Here is a 20,699-nt window from a genome sequence, read left to right on the forward strand (position 1 = left end):
CTTTATAATTTTCTTGAATGAGGATTTTCTCCTTTCATTTTGGGATGGGCGTTTTTGGTAACATTTGATTTGAAAATGGAGTAAGGTTTGGGAGTTTCTGTATAACTACAAATAAAATAACTTGGTCTTTTAAGGGGGAATTATTTTCAACATCACAATATACACAAGACGACAAGGGTGTTGCGCGATGTGGAAAATATAAAAATCAGATTGACCATATTCGGTTAGTAAAAGGTATTTTGAAGCTCTTTGTAGATGTTCGTATGTCCTTCGGGAGCAGATATTCAAGTGATCAAAAACTAATCTTGCAAAAATAAGACAAGCTAAAAAGTCAGAAGTTTAGGGAAAACCTGTTGTTGATTATTCTAACGATACTGATATGATTAAAAGGGAAGGAGAGGAAAAGGAGGAATTTAAAATAGAATACAGAAACAGGTTTTTGGTGCTGGAAACATTGAAGGAGGGGGAGAGAAGTGTAGATGAGATGTCGGGGGAAGTGAATAAAGCTTTTCATGAGGCTGATGGTTGTACGATCAGAAGGAGACTCAGATTGAGGGAAAAGATGTGGATGTCTGAGGAAACATGGGATATGATCAAGAAGAAAAATGAGGCAAAATTGAGGAGTGAGATGCATTTTGAAAATGATGAAGATTTTGAATTAGCAAGAATTAAGTACTTGAGTCTGGATTTCAGAAGTTAAAGACTAACTAAGAGAGATAAAAGAAGATCTGTGAATGAAAAGGTTGCGTAAACTGAAAAATTAATGAATAAAAATGATGGTCAGAGTCAAAGGATAGCGCATAGAGCAATTGGAGAGCTGAGTGGCAGTGCTGGTAAGAGTAAGAATATACCAGTCAGGGATATGGAAGGTAATTTATTGACTAAAAATGTTGAAATCAGAAATAGATGGAAAGGGCCCTTTGAGACAGTACTTAACAGACCAGTCGCCCCTGAAGATGATATACCGCTTGCTCAGGAACATTTTAAATACTGATGAAAGTGAGATCAGGTTGGAAGTAGTTAAGGCAAAAAAAAAAAAAACACTAAAGAATTATAGAGAACCGGGAGAGGATGGCTTATTCCCGGAAATGTTCAAAGTGGAGGAGGATAGATTAGTATTTATCTTGAAGGGATTATTCAATGAGATATGGGTGACAGGGTTAATACCGTCAGGTTGGAGGAATGGTGTGATCATTAAAGTTCCAAAGAAAGGCGATCTGAGTAGGTGTGGTAATTGGAGGGGAACCACTTTGTCACCGGTAGCCTTGAAAATTTCCAGTAGAGTATTGTTGAATAGGTTGGAGCCAGTGGTTGATGGTACTCTGAGGAATGACCAAGCCGGCTTTAAAAAGGGCCTGGGTTGCAGTGATCAGATCTTCATAGTTAGGCATTTAATGCAGCAGGCTAATGAAATGAAAACTTTGCTGTCTTTGTTTTGCTAATTTTGAAAAGTCCTTTGACAGTATTTCAAGACAGACTGTGTGAAAAATCATGAGGCATTATGGAATACCGGAAAAGTTTGTGAGGGTTATTATGAACATACATGAGGGTACATCTTGTAAAGTGATGGTTGATGGTTGTTTGAATGATCCATTTGAAGTTAGGTCTGGTGTATTCTGGCATCTCTGTTGTTTGTATTGGTCGTAGATTACGTTATGAGAAGGGTAAAAGAGAAACGGATGCAGGTATACTCTAGGGAGAAAATAGGAAACTTCTTGACTTAGATTATGCTGATGCTATAGTTTTGACCTGTGAAGGACCAGAGAAGATGATAGAGTGTTGGATTGTCTAGTGAGTGAAGATCGAAAGGTTAGTTTGGTTATTAATAGTGGAAAACTGAAGCCATGAATATGTATACTGAAGTTTAAATAATTAGATACTTATTTAGATAAGGATGGTTCTCTGAGCATGGAAATTATGGAAAGATTAAAAAAGGCTCTTTAGGCAATGGGGATGCTTAAAAATATTTGGAATAATAAAGGTTAGGAGTATTTTGATTTATGGGCATGACTTTGGATAATAAATTCTTAACATTTGAAAATAAGGCGTTCAAAAGAGTATTAGGAATTAACTGGAGAGATAAGATATCAAATAGCAGACTTAGAGAAGTAACGAGGGCGCAGTCGGTCGATGAGTACGTTACGTTCTCATCCTGGAAGTGGAGGAGGATAGATTAGTACTTGTGTACAGAAGGCAGGGAATAGTATGAGATACACCAGGGTGGGTTGCCCTTGGTAGAAGAGGTAAACGTAGACCCAAGGAGATATGGTTGAGGACAATGAGGAGGGAAGGAAGAGATGAGTGCTGGAGAGATCTTGAGGAGTTAGCCCGGGACAGAATGTGATGGCGTGAATTTATCGAGGCCCTATGCATCCCGGGTGCCACGGAAAATTATTGATTGATTGATATATATATATATATATATATATATATATATATATATATATATATATATATATATATATATATATATATATATATATATATATATATATATATATATATATATATATGTGTGTGTGTGCGCTTGCGTACGTGTGCGGATACATGGTTATTCAGAGTGGACGATGACCTTCGTTACCGAAATAAAAGGATATCTTCAGAATATTCCTATTTGTTTATTCTCATTTTATGTGAAGTATTCGTTCGGGGCAACATTTTGTAAAAGCTACAAAGTAAGCAAGTTATGTCTAGGCTATCTGAGAACCTAAAAACACATATTAGCAAAAATATGATAGTATTAGCATTCAATAGTCGCGAAGAGGGCCTTAGGTGCAAAAAGAATAAAAAAAACATTAACTCTGTGGCGTAAAAGTGATTGTATAGATAAAGTTGGCTTTATGCTTAATGTTGTTACTTGGTCAAAAACCGCTGAGGCCTTACGTAACAACGACACCAGGCCCCCTTTGCTCCTATCACTACTAACAAGGATAACACATAATATTATTAATGAATATTACCACAATAAGATACTTCCACTTACTGAGCAGTCCCTATGGACATAAACTCAGATTATAAGTTCTCTCTCTCTCTCTCTCTCTCTCTCTCTCTCTCTCTCTCTCTCTCTCTCTCTCTCAAAATCTTACGAGTACTCACGGTTTGATTTCAGACCTTGTCACCTTGTTTTTATAAGCTACCTGCGTAACTTCAAAATAAAGCACAATACAAAGTTTATCAGATCAAATTATACTCATCATTCACTAAACCTGGATCACAGAAAAAATGAAATTAACTGAAAGGGTACTGAAACGCAATTGTTGAATTTAAACTTAAAATTAACTCAATAACTGAAGGTTAAACATGCCAATGGGGTAATTATATAAAAGATAAATGAAAATGACTTACTCATAAAGAAGTTACAATTCAATGGCACTCAACCGAACCAAAGTTACAACAAGGCTCGGAGTTACAATTCAATGGCTCTGAACCGAACCAAAGTTACAACAAGGCTCAAAGAATAAGGACAGTGGCCCTTTCTAAAGCACACACACTCATCACAACACGACACCAGATAACAGGTCAACCCAAAAGTTGAGCCAAGATGTTCGTTCCGTTCTGTATTCGGTTTTTATTGGGGGAAAAGAGACAAGTTATACAATTAATCCGAATACAGAACTGATTTACACAGTTTATATTAAAATTAAAAACAGAAAATAATCCTTAAGTTCGTTACCAAAAATAAATTAAAAACATAACACTCAGGAATTCCAACATATTTGTTAAATGTAGTGAATTAACAGGTGGTGTGTGACAATACAATTCTGGGTGAGGCCATCCCCATATAGTTGAACTGAATATAGAATTTAGGCCAAAGATCAAGCACTTGGACCTATGAGGTCACTCAGCGCTGAAACGAAAACGGACATTAAAGGTTTGAAAGGTGTAACAGGAGGAAAACCTCGCAGTTGCGCTATGAATCAATTGTTAAGAGAGGGTGGAGAGTAAGATGGAAGAAAGACAATATGAAAGGAGGTACAGTTAAAGGAACGAAAAGGGTTGCAGCTAAGGGCCGAAAGTACGCTGCAGAGAACCTAAAGTAATGCCAACAGTGCACCGCATAAGGTGCACTGACGGCGCTGACCCCTTACGGTGTCGCAATTATGCACACACGCATTCCAAAATAGCCTAATGCCGGAAAACGGCAAAGTGACAACCATCGGACATCACTGAACTCGCTGATGCAAACGTAAGCATCTTTTTCATAAACACACCACTGAACTCCCCTTCAGTTTTGCCTTTTGGTTTCTTCACTAGTTAATACCGACAGAAATGATTTAATAAGTTCATAGTAAAATCAAACAAAATAACGTAAGAGTGCATTCTCAAATAGGTGTGGTTCCTTTACTCTTATTATCATCATGCAATAGAGACGTACATATTTCTACAAAACTCGTAAGCATGCAGATACATTTGGATTTCACAAGGCAATTCAAAATAAAAAAAAAATATCAAAACAGTAATTTGTTTATGACAACAGACAATACTAATAACTCTACAATAAGTAGATTGTATGAAAATATGTTAATACACAAAAATATTATGAAAAGATTGTTGTACGGAGAATTTCTCACAAACTCGTTATGTGATTAAAAAGATATATGAAAAGAAAATGTGATATACTCTTGTTTTACGTGCAATAAAAACGGAATATATTGCTGATGTTTTCATATAAAAGAGGAGTGGTAAGACGGCCGGCTTGATTTCGCTTTCACTAACTGAAACGTAAATATTAACAACTGTGATGGCAATGTCACATACGTAAGAAAAGGAAATAATGAATGAGCACCTATAGCTCCATTTTCGCGAATATACCATTTTACTTCAACAAACAACATAGATTTTTGCTTATTTGTTTCTTGTACTTGTATTGAAATGATTTCTGAATATCTAAGCGTTTACTATTGCTGTGAAATGAACCGGACTTTTCTGTACCGGACGACAAATTTATTTGCAAGAGTCCCGGGTATTAGGTTTTCTCTTATGTATGAGACATTCATAGAAAATGAAAAATTTACCTGTAATGTTTATGTGGGTAACAAAACTTCATGTGAAAAAGCCCACCCATCCACAAAATTTACACAAACGTGTGGAAGAGAGAGAGAGAGAGAGAGAGAGAGAGAGAGAGAGAGAGAGAGAGAGAGAGAGAGAGAGAGAGAGAGATTGGAAGCTAAAGGTAGAAGATTTAAGAGAAAATTATAACGCTTTGCCTGGTTCAAAGAAAATGTATTTTTCCTTTAAACAGCTACTGCATCTTTACTCAAGAGAGGAAAAGAGTTGGTGGGAGAGATGGAGTAAAGAGAGACAACAAATATTTCAGTTACCCATAAAAATCAATGGGGTTATAATTTTCTATGAGTTTAAACTGCTCTTAAAAGAAAACTTTTAATAGTATACATTAATAAAGATTAGATCCATGCTCTCGAGTAAAAAGATTGATAATTTTTTTTTTCAACAGAAAAAGTAGATACTTTTTGGCAAACTTCATTATGTATAGCTTTAAATACTAGATATATAATTATACAAACATTCGAAAATGAGAAAAATAATATATTACAAAAATATGTAAATAATAATAGTTTAGTAAACCTACGTTAATTGTAAAAGGATTCAAAACGAATATGAAACAAAAATAAGTTTATTTTGAATGTGCATAATCTGGTTAGGTTACAGTTGCTCACATTGCCATCAAATAAGGGGTACATTTTGCATGTAATACAAAATAATAATTGCTAATGCCTTCACCCATAAACACCAGACTGGCTAGTGCATCGTATTGCGCATGCGCATACGATGCTGAATGAAATTTTTCATTTAGTTTCATCCTTTTACATTAACTTCACTTTAGTAAACCTACGTTAATTGTAAAAGGATTCAAAACGAATATGAAACAAAAATAAGTTTATTTTGAATGTGCATCTTAGTGAGACTCAAATAAAAATTAAGAAAATATCATTTTAATTTGTGAGTAATCCATCCGTGAAATTATTTGGCACACGAGAATGGACATAATGTTCAAAGAATACAGATGTAGTCTTCCATCGACCAATTTTCTGAACTACATTGGGGTCGAATCCTTTTTCTACTGCTCTGGTGGCTCCAGTTGGACGGAAGCATTTCGCTGTAAATTTCTTAGTGTCCAAACCAACTAAGCCTATTGCTTCATTCAAGATAGTTCGGACTGCAGCACTAGATAATGCTCTGTAAGGTTTATTCAATGTTCTTAACATTGAATAAACCTTACAGAGCCTTTGTTGTTCACTAATGTTTCTGTCCTATTAATATATTCCCTCAATGTTCGAACTGGGCATATGTTCTCATTCGAAGCTGGAGGAATTTCTATTACAAAGCCGTGCCGTTTGGTATCATTTTTGTTGCCATGAATAACCATAGTCATAGTGCCGTTGTCATTAAATGTCACCTGGTCTCGGAGAACATGAAATTTTGACTGTGCCTTCTTCATCCACCTGCACTGCATTTGGAGGAGCTGTCTGACGGCGAAGCATAGATGTTATCGCTAGTAGACTGATGCATTTTAATCTAAGTTGTTGTACACTTATTGTTGCATTGTTCCAGAACTTAAAAGTATCCATAAAAGCATCTATAGGCATGACTTCAGATTTCTCTCGATGTTTCGTTGTAGATGTCTTGATTAATCCAGATGTCAAATGCTTAATCTTAGTATCACAAGTCAGATTGTCCATTCCCAATACAAAGTATAAATGACACATCGCTGCTACAGTGCAATTAATTGAAGACGCTGGTCGTTCACTCTTAGTCGATAACACTATCAACACATCTGCCAACGCTGAAGAGCTGGATGGCGGAAAATTATCTCTAATTCACTGCAGATATCTCTAACTTTCCGAATTTGACAGTTGTATGTGTCGATTGTTGCTTTACTCCATGCGAACATCAGGCGCGATGCAGCCTGTAGCGACCATCCTCACTGAGTGCGCGTTGTTGCCACATACTCTCCGAGCATACAATTTCCATCGACGGTTTCTTAGCGGTTCCGGTAACGACGGATTTAATTGTATAATTGCCATTTGTATATCCTGATCGGTGAACTGATTGACAGAGATTGCAGCGTTCGAAACCATGTTTGAGCCGGCCACCATGGGGCTATAACCGTCGCATGCGCCTTTTGATTCTGGATGAGATGTAATACTCGGTCGAGTAACCGAATCGGTGGATTTACAAAATTGTTTTCTAAATGCCAATCCGATTGAGCCAATGCGTCCACTCTCATACCATTTGGGTCCCAGTATCTTGAATTGTACGTTGGTAGTTGCGTCGTGAGGGCGGAGGCAAATCTGTCGACCGTATGAGGTCCCCACACTGAATCCAATAGATGGAACATTGGGCGAGACAACATCCACTCGTACTTGTCTTCCATCCGTGAGAGTTCGTCGGCTCTCGAATTCGCCTTTCCGCTCAAATGTCGGGCGTGAAGGGTTATGTTGTCCTCTAGAGCAATTTTTCCAGATCTGCTTGCTGATATCCGTTAGATTTCCAATTGGTCCGCCCTTGATTGATATAGGCCACGGTAGTGACATTGTCGGATAATATTTGTATGCTCTTGGACTTTAATATCGGTAATAGAGCCTTCAAGCTGAGCAGAACCGCGACTAGTTCTCGCACATTGGAGTGCTGGTGGCTCATGTGGGCGTTCCACGTGCCGTACGTGGCCTGGTCCCCGTAGTGGCAGCCCCAGTCGATGTGTGACGCGTCCGTCACGAGCTGCCCAGCCACGGAGGAAGGCTGGAGAGTCTTGCCGTTCCATGACGTCATAGAATCACTCCACCAACGAAGGTCTTCATTAGAACCACGATCAAGTTTTAACATAGATTCCCAAGTTGTTTTGGTTTTCAATAACCTGTGTATATTTCTAAGCATGAGTTTACCGGGTAAGACTGTTCTAATAATAGAATTACACTGTCCTGTCAGTTTAGCAAGAACCCGAGCGGATACGTACTTAGACTTAAGTATTCGATAAACATCTTTTCTGAGTTTATTTATTTTCTGCTTTGGCACCTTGAGGACGGGCACACCGCTGTCACCAGTTTCTATCAGTAGTCCTAAATATTGAATGTTTTTACATGGTTTTAATTGTGATTTTTCATAATTTATTTTCCATCCCAACTCTAATAACGTTTTTATTACAAATTTAATATCACTGTCTATGCTCAAAATACTACCACAAATCAAGAAATCATCAACATATAATATACACCTTATGCCTTTTTCTCGCAGATATTTAACCACAGGTCTTAAGATTTTGGTAAATAAATAAGGACTTATAGCACAACCAAAATTTAAAACATTCCACTGATAGAAACTACCATTCCATTGAAAGCCAAAATATATTCTATATTCTGATTTTATTTGAACGTTGTGAAATCCGTCCTTCAAATCTACACTTCCGAACCAATCATTTTCTCGCACAATATTTGGTAAAATAGATAGATCCTCATATCTGACTTTTGGTACGTCTATATATTGGTTTACTGTTCTCATATCATTAATTAATCGGTATTTTTCTGAACCCTTTTCTTAACGCACCCTAATGGTGTAATACATTTTGGTTTCACACTCACTTTACTGATGTAAGAGTTACTTAAGAGTTCTTTAATTTTTTTCATCAACGAATGCACTTTCAACTTTGTTTAACGAATGATTTGCAAGTTCACACTGAGGTGGTGTTTGGGTAAAGGAATATAAAGCCCGTTTGCAATCCAATCTTTCACGTTATGCGGCACATCTAATTTATCCCATAGAACACTGTGTTTCGAAAGATTTGCCATAACCTTGAACAATGGGGCTTACTCATCCGCGCGCTTCGTGGCTGCCGCGTCGGTGGCGCGCCAGCTGTCTGCCCTGGCTGACGGCTGTGCTGTCCGCGGCCTCTCCAGCCACGGCCTCTCCAGCCACCCCTGAACGCCGACTGAGGGCGCGTGTGATCGTTGCTGTGACTGGTTATTTGAACGGCTTTCAGGAGTGTGTCAAGCTGCTTGTCATCTAAATTACACTTTTACCCATATGACTTACCTGATAGTCATAATAGCTGTCGTCTCTGACGTCTCCGGCAGAAATTCAAAAATTCGCGGCAGCGTCGATAGTTAGGTCACGTGATACCCCTTCCCTGACCCCTACAGGGGAGTGAGTGGAACTACCCACCAATACAGTCAGATGTTTTCTGCCGATTTAACCGGTAACACGGTTGAATTTTTGCTCTGGTAGGAATTCGTTTTCTGAGGAAGTCATCGGTTTGCTTTGGAATCTTGGTGATGTACTCAGTTGAGCAGTTGTTTTTGATAGTTGTTAATTATAATTAGTTTTTTGATAATTTAGCTTTTTTTTTTTGGATATTCAGTCTAGGATGTCGGACACGGGTTCGAGTCAGGCTAGGTATTGCAGCAAAGGCTGTAAAAACTAGACTAGTAACAGCTAGACTGGACCCGCATTCTGTATGTGTTAATTGTAGAGGGCAAGTCTGTACTTCATCACTAACATGTGTAGAATGTAATAGTATGACTGAGAAGCAGTGGAAGGATTTAGCTAGCTATCTCAAGAAATTAGACAAGGATAAGAAGCGCAAAGCCGCTATTAGGGCTTCGTCTGTCATTTCTAGAAGTAGTAATGCAGAATTATCTTTGTCTGTTTCTAACATATGTCTGACTAATGAACCCATTCCTAACCCAGACCCTATTATCCCGGAACCCGAAACTGTTGCCAGTCTTAAGGTAGAGTTAGAGAATCGTTTCTCTACTGTGTTGTCGGCAATTGAAAAGTTGGGTGCTGCTGTGGAAGTAATTGCCAGTGATAAAGTGAAAAGTGTTTGTGCAGTGGAGGAGGTGGCTGTTCGGCCCCGTCGCTCTCCTAGACTGAGACCTCTGTCATACTCCCCTGTATCTGGGAGGAGACAAGTTGAAAGTCCAAGGGAGGCGTGGGGGTCTTGCTCCTGAGCAGTCGCCCCCTCAGACAGTCCTGTAGAACGCTCCCAGGATGTCATGGAATGCCATTGGAAAGGTGTTCAGAGGAAGTGTCTCTCTTCGAGTGAGTCTAGCGAAGAGAGGTCTCGTAAGAGAGATTGGCGCCTTAAAGATCGAAGTAGACTGCTGAAAAGGTCTAGAGGTGTGTCTCCTGGGGAGGTTCCGAAGAAGAGAGTGTTGCAAGAGGTCGATCCAGAGCCCGGGTGTTGTTATTGGGACTCTCCGGAGAGTTTCTCTTCCCCAGAAGTTAATAAAAGTAAAGTGAAAAGATCAGTGGAAAAAGGTAGGAATATTGAAAGAAACTTTCTAGCGGAGGAGAAACAGGTTTCTAGTTTTCAAGCGCCTCGTTCTTTAGATCCAGACCGTCGTAACTTTCAAGACCGTCAGGCGAAGCATTCGGGGGTTCCAGATCAGTGTTCGTCTTTTTCGATGGCGCCAGACCGCCATATGCCGCATCCAGTGGCTCCTGACAACCAGGCATCGTTTTCTGGCTCCAGACCGCCAGGAGCTGTTTTCTTCGCCTGATAAGCGTTTTGCGCAGCTTTCTGGAGCAGCAAAATGCCAGGCGCCTCTTCTGGTGGCGCCAGATCGCCATGCACCGCATCGGGAGGCGCTAGATCGCCATGCGCCGCATCGGGCGTCGCCAGTGGCGCCAGACCGCCATGAGCCGCGTTCAATGGAGCCCAACCGTCCTGCACTCCTGCCTGTGGCGCCAGCCCGTCATGCGCTTTCGGCTTCGGAATCTAATAGCGCAATTAATGTGGCTGCTGTACATGTTCATGCCTTGCAGCCACCTGCGGGGTCTTCTTCGAATCAGGACTTGTTAACTGAGAAAGTTGAGAGACAACAGAAGGTATTATCTTCTTTAGAAAAGAAGATGGAGAGTATTCTTAAATATTTTAATCATTCAAGAGATAATGTAGGAGAGAATCAGGATCAAGTGGAAGTTTTAGAAGTTGAGCCTGCAGTGAGGTCTGTGGCGGTTTCTCCAGTTTCTTCTAAGGAAGATTTGCCAATAAGGGAAGAAAGAGGAGGAGGAGGCAGTAGAAAAGGAGAGTCCTTCTTCTGCTTATAAGCAACTTTTGAGATTTTTGTGCAGAATTTTGCAGATTTCTTCTCTCCAGCAGTACCAGTTTCTTGGAATCCCAGTATGCTAAGGACACGAGTAGTCGTCCGTCTCTAATAACCAAGTTGGTTTTATCAATCTCCTCAAGAAAGACTTTGAAGGGATTGAAGAGTGATTGGAGGAGAAGAGGCAAATTGGAAAGATGCAGTTTGTATCCCTCCTTCTAAGCTTCTTTCAGGAAGGAGGAACTGGTACAATACTGGTGAGTGTTTTTCCTTGGGAGTGTCAGCTTCCTCACAAGGAGATTTTTCTGGAATTGTTGACTCGGCGAGGAGGTCTGCTCTTAATGCTGCCAAGGTATTTTTCGCCTCTTTGGAACTGGACAGGCTCTTTAATGGTGTATTCAAGAGCTTTGAGGTTATTAGTTTCCTGGATTGGGCATTTGGTGCGTTGGGTAGAAAACTGAATGAACTGGATTTAGATCAAGACCAAATTGAAGACCTTTCTGGAGTAATGTCATGTATTGACAAAGCTGTAAGGGATGGGGCAGCAGAACTCTCCACTTCCCTTCTGTTTATGTTGTTAAAAAAGAGGGAGTTGTGTTGCTCTTTTTTGGCTAAAGGAGTGTCTAAGGCACAGAGATCTGCATTGTTATTTGCGCCTCTGGACAAAAGTTTTCTATTCCCTCAGAATTTAATTTCCGAAGTGGCGGCTTCTCTTCAACAGAAGACTACGCAGGATCTTCTAGCTCAGTCGACCAGTAGGCCTAGACAAGCGGGGTCTGTTACTCCTAGACAACAAGTGTCTTCGTCTTCATCTAAAGATCGGTCCTTTCGGGGGCAGAACAGCTACCAGACCGTATCCCAGAGCAAGAGGAGAGGACGTTTTTGTACCGAAAGCAATCAAGAAGTCTGAGACTGACAAGAAATGAAGTTTTAAACCTCCACACACTGTGGGAGCGAGGCTCCACAGTTTTGTAAAAGATTTGGGAGAGCAAGGGGATAGATCCATGGATTTTTCAGTTCTTTCAGAGGGCTACAAGATCCCATTCTTAAGGGATCCTCCTTTGACAACGCGACCTATAGCATTAGCTGCATACTCTCCAGGGTCGGACAGATTTTGTGCGTTGGAAAAGGAGGTAAAGGCGTTGCTTGAAAAGCGAGCAATAGAAGAAGTTTTGGTGATGGATTCTCCGGGTTTTTACAATCGCCTGTTTGTAGTCCCAAAGGCCTCGGGAGATTGGAGGCCTGTCCTGGATGTAAGTGCATTAAATCGGTTTGTAAAGAAAGAAAGGTTTGCTATGGAGACAATTCAATCGGTGTTGGGATCCCTTCGAGAGGGAGATTGGATGGTCTCGATAGATATGAAAGATGCTTACTTCCATGTTCCAATCCATGGGGATTCAAGGAAGTTCCTAAGGTTTGTGTTTGGGAACAAAGTTTTCAGTTCAGAGCCCTTTGTTTCGGCCTTTCAACGGCTCCTCAAGTCTTTGAGAATCCTAACTCCAGTCGCAAAATGGCTCCATTTGGAGGATAAGGATAGATTTTTATCTGGACGACTGGCTGTTAAAAGCAGAGACGAGAGAAGTGTGTGGAGGATTTAGAGAGAACTCTGTCTCTGGCGAAAGAGCTGGGGATTATTGTAAACTTTCAGAAGTCGCAGCTAACACCATCGCAGTCCATTACTTATTTGGGGGTAACAATGAACTCAGCGACTTTTCGGGCTTCTCCGTCAGAGAAGAGAATAGAGACGGCATTGATGAGAATTCAGGAGTTTTTGTTGAAAGAGAAATGTTCGTCAAACGAGTGGATGAGCCTCCTCGGAATGTTGGCTTTGTTGGAGAAGTTTGTGAGGTTGGGAAGGCTTCACATGAGGCCTCTTCAGTTTTACCTAAAAGGAAGTTGGGATCGGAAACTCTTCCCAGACTCGTTTGTGTTTCCAATTTCAAAAGAGATCAAGGAGGATCTGAGTTGGTGGAATTCAGTAGAGAGACTGAAAGAAGGTTTGTCTCTACACGAGAAGAGCCCAGACCTGATGTTGTTCTCTGACGCGTCAGACTTAGGTTGGGGAGCAACATTGGGACAGAAAAAGGCTTCAGGTCAGTGGACAAGCATTCAGAAGAGTTGGCATATAAATCTGAAAGAATTGGAAGCAATATTTTCAGGGCTTGAGCGTTCGAGTCAATAGTAAGGGACAAGACAGTGATTGTTCATTGGGACAATACGACTGCACTGTCTTACATAAGAAAGCAAGGAGGAACGCATTCTTTCTCCCTTTATGAGAAAGCAAAGGATCTGTGGTTATTGACGGAAGAAAGGAAGGTAGACATATTGACTTGCTTCATTCAAGGGAAGCTGAATGTCAGGGCGGATGGATTGAGCAGGAGGAACCAAGTACTTCCTACGGAGTGGATGCTGAACGCCCAAATTTGTCAGAGGCTTTGGACGATTTGGGGAGAACCATGGATAGATCTGTTTGCAACGGCCGAAAATCACCGTCTTCCCGTATTCTGCTCTCCAGTGCCGGACGAAAGAGCCTGGGGAATAGACACAATGTTAATGAGCTGGTCTCATCTGGAGGTTTACGCATTTCCCCCATTCAAGATTTTAGGGCAAGTGTTGGCAAAGTTCAAGGAACAAGCAAATTGCAGAATGACACTAATAGCACCTTTCTGGCTGGTGAGGGATTGGTTTCGGACCTTTTAGATTTACAGATGGATTTCCCAAGAATATTGCCAGAGAGGATAGATTTACTCAAGCAGCCAAATTCAAAGGTGATCCACAAGAATCTGTCCGTTCTACATCTGACAGGATTCAGACTGTCGAGCGAATCCTTAGACAGAAAGGATTTTCGCGAAAGGTTGCTGAGGCAATTGCAAGACCAAGGAGAGTCTCTTCAGAAAAATTGTATCAGTCCAAGTGGTCTATTTTTAGAGATTGGTGCAAGCAGAATGGAATCTCTTCTACAAAAACCTCTGTTTTGGAGATAGCAGAATTTTTGTTATTCCTGAATAGGATTAAGAAGTTCTCATCCTCGACCATTAAAGGTCGAGAGGACGAAAGACATTAGAGGTCCAACGCAAATTTGTAGTGTTCGGTAAAGGATCCGAAGTGGCCCATGTCTAAGAATGCTTAGCTTTCTTTCTCAGAAAAATTATTATGGACTCACACTCTGAATTGGATCCCGATCGTTGTAAAGTGCTTAAAGTGAAAGCCCATGAGGTTAGAGCGGTGGCTATGTCTTTGGCATACGGGAAAAATTTGTCATTAGACAATATTTTGCAGGCTACCTTTTGGAGGTGTTCGCCATGCATTACTTAAGAGAAATTGAAACAGTTTTTGAAAATTGCTCAACGTTGGGCCCGTTTATGGTGACTGGCACGGTTTTGGGGGAAGGGGTATAGGAAGTCTTTCCTTCCTAATGAAACCTATTAATTTTTCGCCTTGAGATGGGTTTGTTGGTTTGGGAAGTCTGGGGGCACTACGTGTGTCTGGATGTGCCCTACAGTTATATTTAGGGTGAATTGGGTTTATATATTTAGTGGTGATACCCTTATGGTGAAGGTTGTTGATGATGCTAAAGCCCAGAGCAGGGGCACTTTTAGTATCTATTATGCATGATAGTCCACGGTTCGCCTCGACTACATGTAAGCTCTCATGCACTTGGCAAATCAGGTCTATATACCTTGTTGGTGCGACTGAGGATAGCAATGAAAAAGGCAGTACCAATGACTTCAGCTACCTCAGAAGGTAAGGAACTACCGGGATTCTTTTGAATCTTGACATATATTTACATTGTTTAGTGTGTTGCCTGCCATGAACCCACCGCCTATAATGTGCCAATCAGCTATTATGACTATCAGGTAAGTCATATGTGTAAAAATGTCATTTTATAATAAAATAAAATTTTACACATACTTACCTGATAGTCATACGAAACTCCACCCTCCTCCCCAATCATGGGCAAGGGTAGCATAAAACATCTGACTGTATTGGTGGGTAGTTGCACTCACTCTCTGTAGGGGGCCAGGGGAAGGGGGTATCACGTGACCTAACAATCGACTCTGCCGCGAATTTTTGAATTTCTGCTGGAGACGTCAGAGACGACAGCTATTATGACTATCAGGTAAGTATGTGTAAAATTTTATTTTATTATAAAAATGACATGTTCCTCTATTAAGGTTTCTAAATAATTGCGAGGTTTGAGTACCGAATTGTCCCGCCACGATAAGGGCAGACTGTTCCTGTCGAAGATAATCTATGTGGGCCTTCAAGACGGTGAATATTTCAACCAACTGAGTTTGCGAAATATTATCTTCGATATTCCACATTAACTTGATCGCTGTTTCCACGTATTTTGCCGAGTTTGCAATAATATTTGTCGTGATTGTAGATTCTTTCTTTATTCCAGTTTTCGACGTGGATACTCTTAATTCTTGAGGAATTTTGACTGCCGACATCTTATCCTTTATGGCTTGATATTCATCTTGGATGGATGTGTGTGTCCTCACTGGCGACATGATTCACCTGGGGACTGTACCCGACTGCTCCCACAGCGTTGGAGGATCGGGCGTATGAGGCGGCCCAGCCACTGCTGTGTTGTCATGCAACGTTCCCGCCGACACGGCACTATTTATCACATCTCCTGATGTTTGTGCGGATTGTACATGTACTACGTCACTTTCAACTTTTGCTATGCGATCTAATATTAATTTCTGATCATCTCTTAACGAGGTTAACAGCTTCTGTAATCCCAAATTCGATAATTCCATTGCGGAGAAGCCGACATTAATGGCGGTGAGCAACCATAAACACCAGACTGGCTAGTGCATCGTATTGCGCATGCGCATACGATGCTGAATGAAATTTTTCATTTAGTTTCATCCTTTTACATTAACTTCACTCACAGTGATGTTAGGTATTGTGAGAACAAGAAAGGTCAACTGGGTATTAAATTATTTATTACCTGAGCACAGGTATACATGGCAGAGCGCGGACAGAAACGTGGTGCCCGACCTCCGATCGCCGTGACCCGCACTCTGAGCAATCTGTGTTTGTTGACAGATAAACAAATGGCAATTGTGAGAGACATAATAAATGTACAATGATGAAATGCATATTGGCGGAAAGGCCAGAATATTCTATACATGAATATTTACGTGAGAGTCTTGACATATTAAGAAATGCAATGCATGACGTGATTGATGCGAAAACGAAGAGACGTCTGACATCTTTACAAGTACCCCAACAACGCAAGACAATAATTACTAAAGTAATGATTGGAAGACATCAAAAAAAAAAAAAAAATCAATCACGGAATCGCTTTGGGAGTAGGAGCCGGCCCCGAGTTCTTGATACCTGCAGACGTGGGGCGGCTACGACTGCTGAATCCCCCTGCGGCTTAGCTGAGCAGATGATTTCTTTAGTGCGGCCCTTGGGACGTCCTCGACCTCGTTTCGGGATGGCGACGGGATCATCTGCGGCCACGTTTTGTGGAGGAATTCTGGGATGCCTGCCGGTTTCCTCCCGAGTTTCGCTGTCTAACAGGAAAGCTAGTTTCAGCCGGTCAACAGAAACCCAGTCTTCATGCCCGTGGATGTTGATGAGATAGGCCTTGGATGATCTGCTGACGATATGGTATGGGCCCCTGTACGGTCTGGTCAAGGGTGGGCAGTGGGCATCAATCCTGATGAAGATGTGGGTGCAGGTATCCAGGCCCCCAGGGCTGTAGATGTGGGTCCTGCCCGTGAAGTCTTTTAGCAGGGCGCAAACTTCTGTGCCACTTCTCTCACCCTTGGAAGGGAGGTATCTGCTTCATCTGGCGCCATGGGGAAAAACTCTCCCTGAATGGCTAGTGTTTTGCCATAGACTTTCTCTGCGGGAGATACATCGCCGTCTGCCCTCAGTGCAGTGCGGAGACCCAGCAGAACCCAAGGGAGCTGGGCCTTCCAATTGTCGTCGATACAGCATGCCATCAGAGCTGCCTTCAACGAATGGTGGCCCCTTTCCACCATGCTGTTGGCTGCAGGGTTACATGCCATTGTACTGTGGAGAGTTGTCCCCATCATCAGGTGTGCCATGGCGACCCAGAGCTCCGATAAGAATGCCGGCCCCCTGTCCATAGTTATGCTGTCAGGCACACCAAAACGGCTGATCCAACTCGACAGGAGGGCCTCTGCACAGGCACTCATTGATGCTTCCATCATCGGGGTTGCTTCCGGCCACCATGTGGAACGGTCTATGACCATCAGGAGGTATCTGGTGCCCCTGATTGCGGCAGAGGACCTACGACGTCTATGTGGATGTGACCGAAGCACCGACGTGGTTGAGGGAAGTCTCCGATGCCTGATGCTGTGTGCCGGGTGACTTTACTTGTTTGGCACAGTATGCAGTTCTTCACTCACTGCCGAACGTCCTTTCTGATACCGTGCGACACGAACTTCTCTATCATCAGGCACGACGTTGTTCGGCCTGATGGATGGGACAGGCCGTGGATGACATCGAACATCTGCTTTCTCCTGGACGTGGGGATCAGAGGGTGTGGGTGGCCTGTGCTGGTGTTGTAGAGAAGTGTTGAACTGGATCCTTCCCATTTCAGTGTGGTGAGTACCATGCGGTAGGCTGCTGTTTCTGGGTCTGCGGCCTGTTCCTTTGCCAGGTCCTCGTAGTCTATGCCGAGGTGGACAGAATTCATCTCGACCCTTGATAGGGCATCGGCTACTGATAGCGGCCAAGTGCCACTACTGCCTCGCAGACCATGCACCTCCCGCCTTCGTGAACACATGTACTAAAGGCTTGTGGTCTGTGAGGATGGTAAAAGGGGTGCTGTCCAAGAGGTACCTGAAGTGCCACACGGCTTGGTAGATTGCCAGCAGTTCCCTGTCCGAATGAGCTGTAATGGGTCTCTGGCAGTGCTAACTTGTGACTGAAGAAGGCCAGCGGGCGTGGGGAGCCGTCTAACACCTGCGATGTTGCTGGCGTCGGTGGTAAGTCTCAGGGAGGCGGTGGGGTCGTGATGTGTTAATGTGGTGGCTTTGGTGAGGGCTGCCGACGTCTGCTTGAACGCCTGTTATTGTGGAGCTGCCCACGCCAGTGCTTTCAGCTTCCCCTTCAGGACTGCGGTTAGGGGATACATGATGCGGGTGACGTCTGGTATGCAGCGGCTGTAGTAGTTGATCATGCCATGGAACTCCTGTAGGGACTTGATGGTTTTTGGCATTGGGAACTTCTTCACTGCTTCCACCTCGGAGGCCATGGGGCGGACACCTGCCGGGGAGATCTCATGGCCCAGGAAGTCTACCTTTTCTGCTCCGAAGGTACACTTGTTGAACTTGACGACCAAACCATTCTCCTGCAGGCATTTCAGCACGGCCTGGACATGGTGCACGTGTTTCTCTGGGGACCTGGAAAAGATCAGGATGTCATCTACATAGTAAACGCAGAAAAGTAGGTCCCCCAAGATGGTGTCCATAAGGCGTTGGAATGTGGCTCCGGCGTTCCTGAGGCCGAAGGTGGAGTAGGAAAAGGTATATGTTCAGAATGGCATGATGATGGCTGTCTTCGGAACGTCGTCGGGGTGCACTGGTATCTGAAAATAAGACTTTAGTAAATCCAGTTTTGTAAATACTTTGGCCCAGTGCAGGGCCCTGTTATGTCAGTAGTCCAGCGTCATTACTAGGTTCAGCTGATGATAGTCCCCACAGGGCCTCTAGGAGCCATCTGGTTTCTTTACCATGTGGAGGGGGGACGCCCACAGGTTCAATGCCTTCCTGCAGATGCCACCCGTTCCATCTCGGCGAAGGCCTGTTTAGCATCTTGGAGTATTTTGGGTGGCAAGTGCCAGAATTTGGCGTGCGTTGGCGGGCCTGTCGAGGTGATATGATGATGGATGCTGTGTTTGGCCTGGGCTCCAGGCAACTGACACAGCTCTGGCTTGAAGACATCTGGGAACTCATGGAATGCTGTACTTGTTTGAAGAGATGGAGCAGAGGGCGGGCATCCCCGGCCTGGTGGAGAGCAGTCAGGAACAGCAGGTTCTGGTATCCAGCAGGCATTTTCAGCCAACGTCTACCAGAGGTCCATGGTGTGCGAGGAAATCAGCACCCAGGAGAGAAACTTGACGTCCGCGATGATGAAGGGCCAATCATATTTACGGCCTAGGATGGATATTTTGCGGGTCACAGTTCCATAGCAGCCGATGGGGCTTCCATTTGCAGCCACCAGTGCAGTTGCGGCGCTGGATGTGTGGTCGTGGTCCTCTCTCGACGGTGGAAACACCTATTGCATCGTCCCGGTGTCTAGCAGCATCCATCGTTTCAATATGGCGTCATGGATGAAGAATCCTACTGGTTAGGAGTCTTTAAGGTTTGCGGCCACTGCTGTTACTTGTGGCGACTTTTCTCGTAATCAGACCTGTGATGGTGTCTGCCTTAGAAACATGAGCATTCAGGAGGAAGGAGGAACAGAATCAGGAGTGAAAAGAGATGAGAATGCTGAAGTGGAATTTTGGGCTCTCGCTGCGTAAGAGGCTGGAAAATGAAGAAGTTAGAATTGCTGGATGGGTAAGGATTTCTGATACGATAAGAGAGTCGAGAGTGAGATGGTTTGGGCATGGAGTAAGGATGAATGAGAAAGGAATGAAGAGGGTTAGGATGAACCTGTAAGTAGTAGAAGGTCGATAGGAAAGCAAAGGATTGCATGGCGTGATAAAGCGAGGGAGGATTTGGAGAACAAGGAGTTACCAGAGGAGATACTTTTGACATACAATAGTCGAAGATGTAACAAGGCAATCAACCCTTAGGGTACGGATAGCAGCAGGGAAGAGGAACAATTGATAGAGTGGCTGTTTTCAGTAACATGAATGTACATATGGTTTAAAGATTTTTATGCTGTTTACTCTCTTTTACAGTTTGACCGTCATAAAAGTGTTACATGACCTACGTGATATTTGATTTACACTCTAATATTGTCAACAGAGGCATTTAACAGTTGTTTTTTATTGTAATATTATTTCTACAAGCTACGTTCTCTCTTATTTTTTCTAAGCATAAATGGAATACCTTTGAACTATGACTGCAAAGCAGGAGAAAATGCTTTATTAAAGTGTCACTCACCTTAGGTTAGAAATGAGGTTTTAAACCGCACGTGTAGTGGAGCGGGTAACTACAAAAAAATAAGGGGAAAAGTGCAAATGGTGATACAAGCATAAAACTTGGCTCAACTATTCTTCTTGTCCCTTGGTCTCATTATCAACCTCCGGCCACACAAAATTTTTCCATTTTCCAAGATGGTCAACAGGTTTTCAAAATTTGGATATTGGTATTTAATTGATTAATCACATTCAAATCCCTAAGATCACTCCTAGTTTATATTAAAATATTAAAAACAAGCCTTTATATATGTAGATAAATTATTTCTCTGCATAGAAATATTCAAGATGGCTGTCACTATATCAAAAACGTCTGCCAAAATGCCAAAAATTGGTACTTAAGCTCATATATGAGGCTAAAGATCGGGTAATACATGGATTTGGGGTAACTTCAGCCCGATCAGTTCATTTTTTGTAGATTAGAAATCAATTAATCTCCAGTTAATGAATTTTCATCGTCATTTAGAAAAAAAAGTGGGTAATAAGCTTAATGT

This window comes from Macrobrachium rosenbergii, chromosome 12 (genome assembly GCF_040412425.1).
Source record: "Macrobrachium rosenbergii isolate ZJJX-2024 chromosome 12, ASM4041242v1, whole genome shotgun sequence".
Lineage (NCBI taxonomy): Eukaryota > Metazoa > Arthropoda > Malacostraca > Decapoda > Palaemonidae > Macrobrachium > Macrobrachium rosenbergii.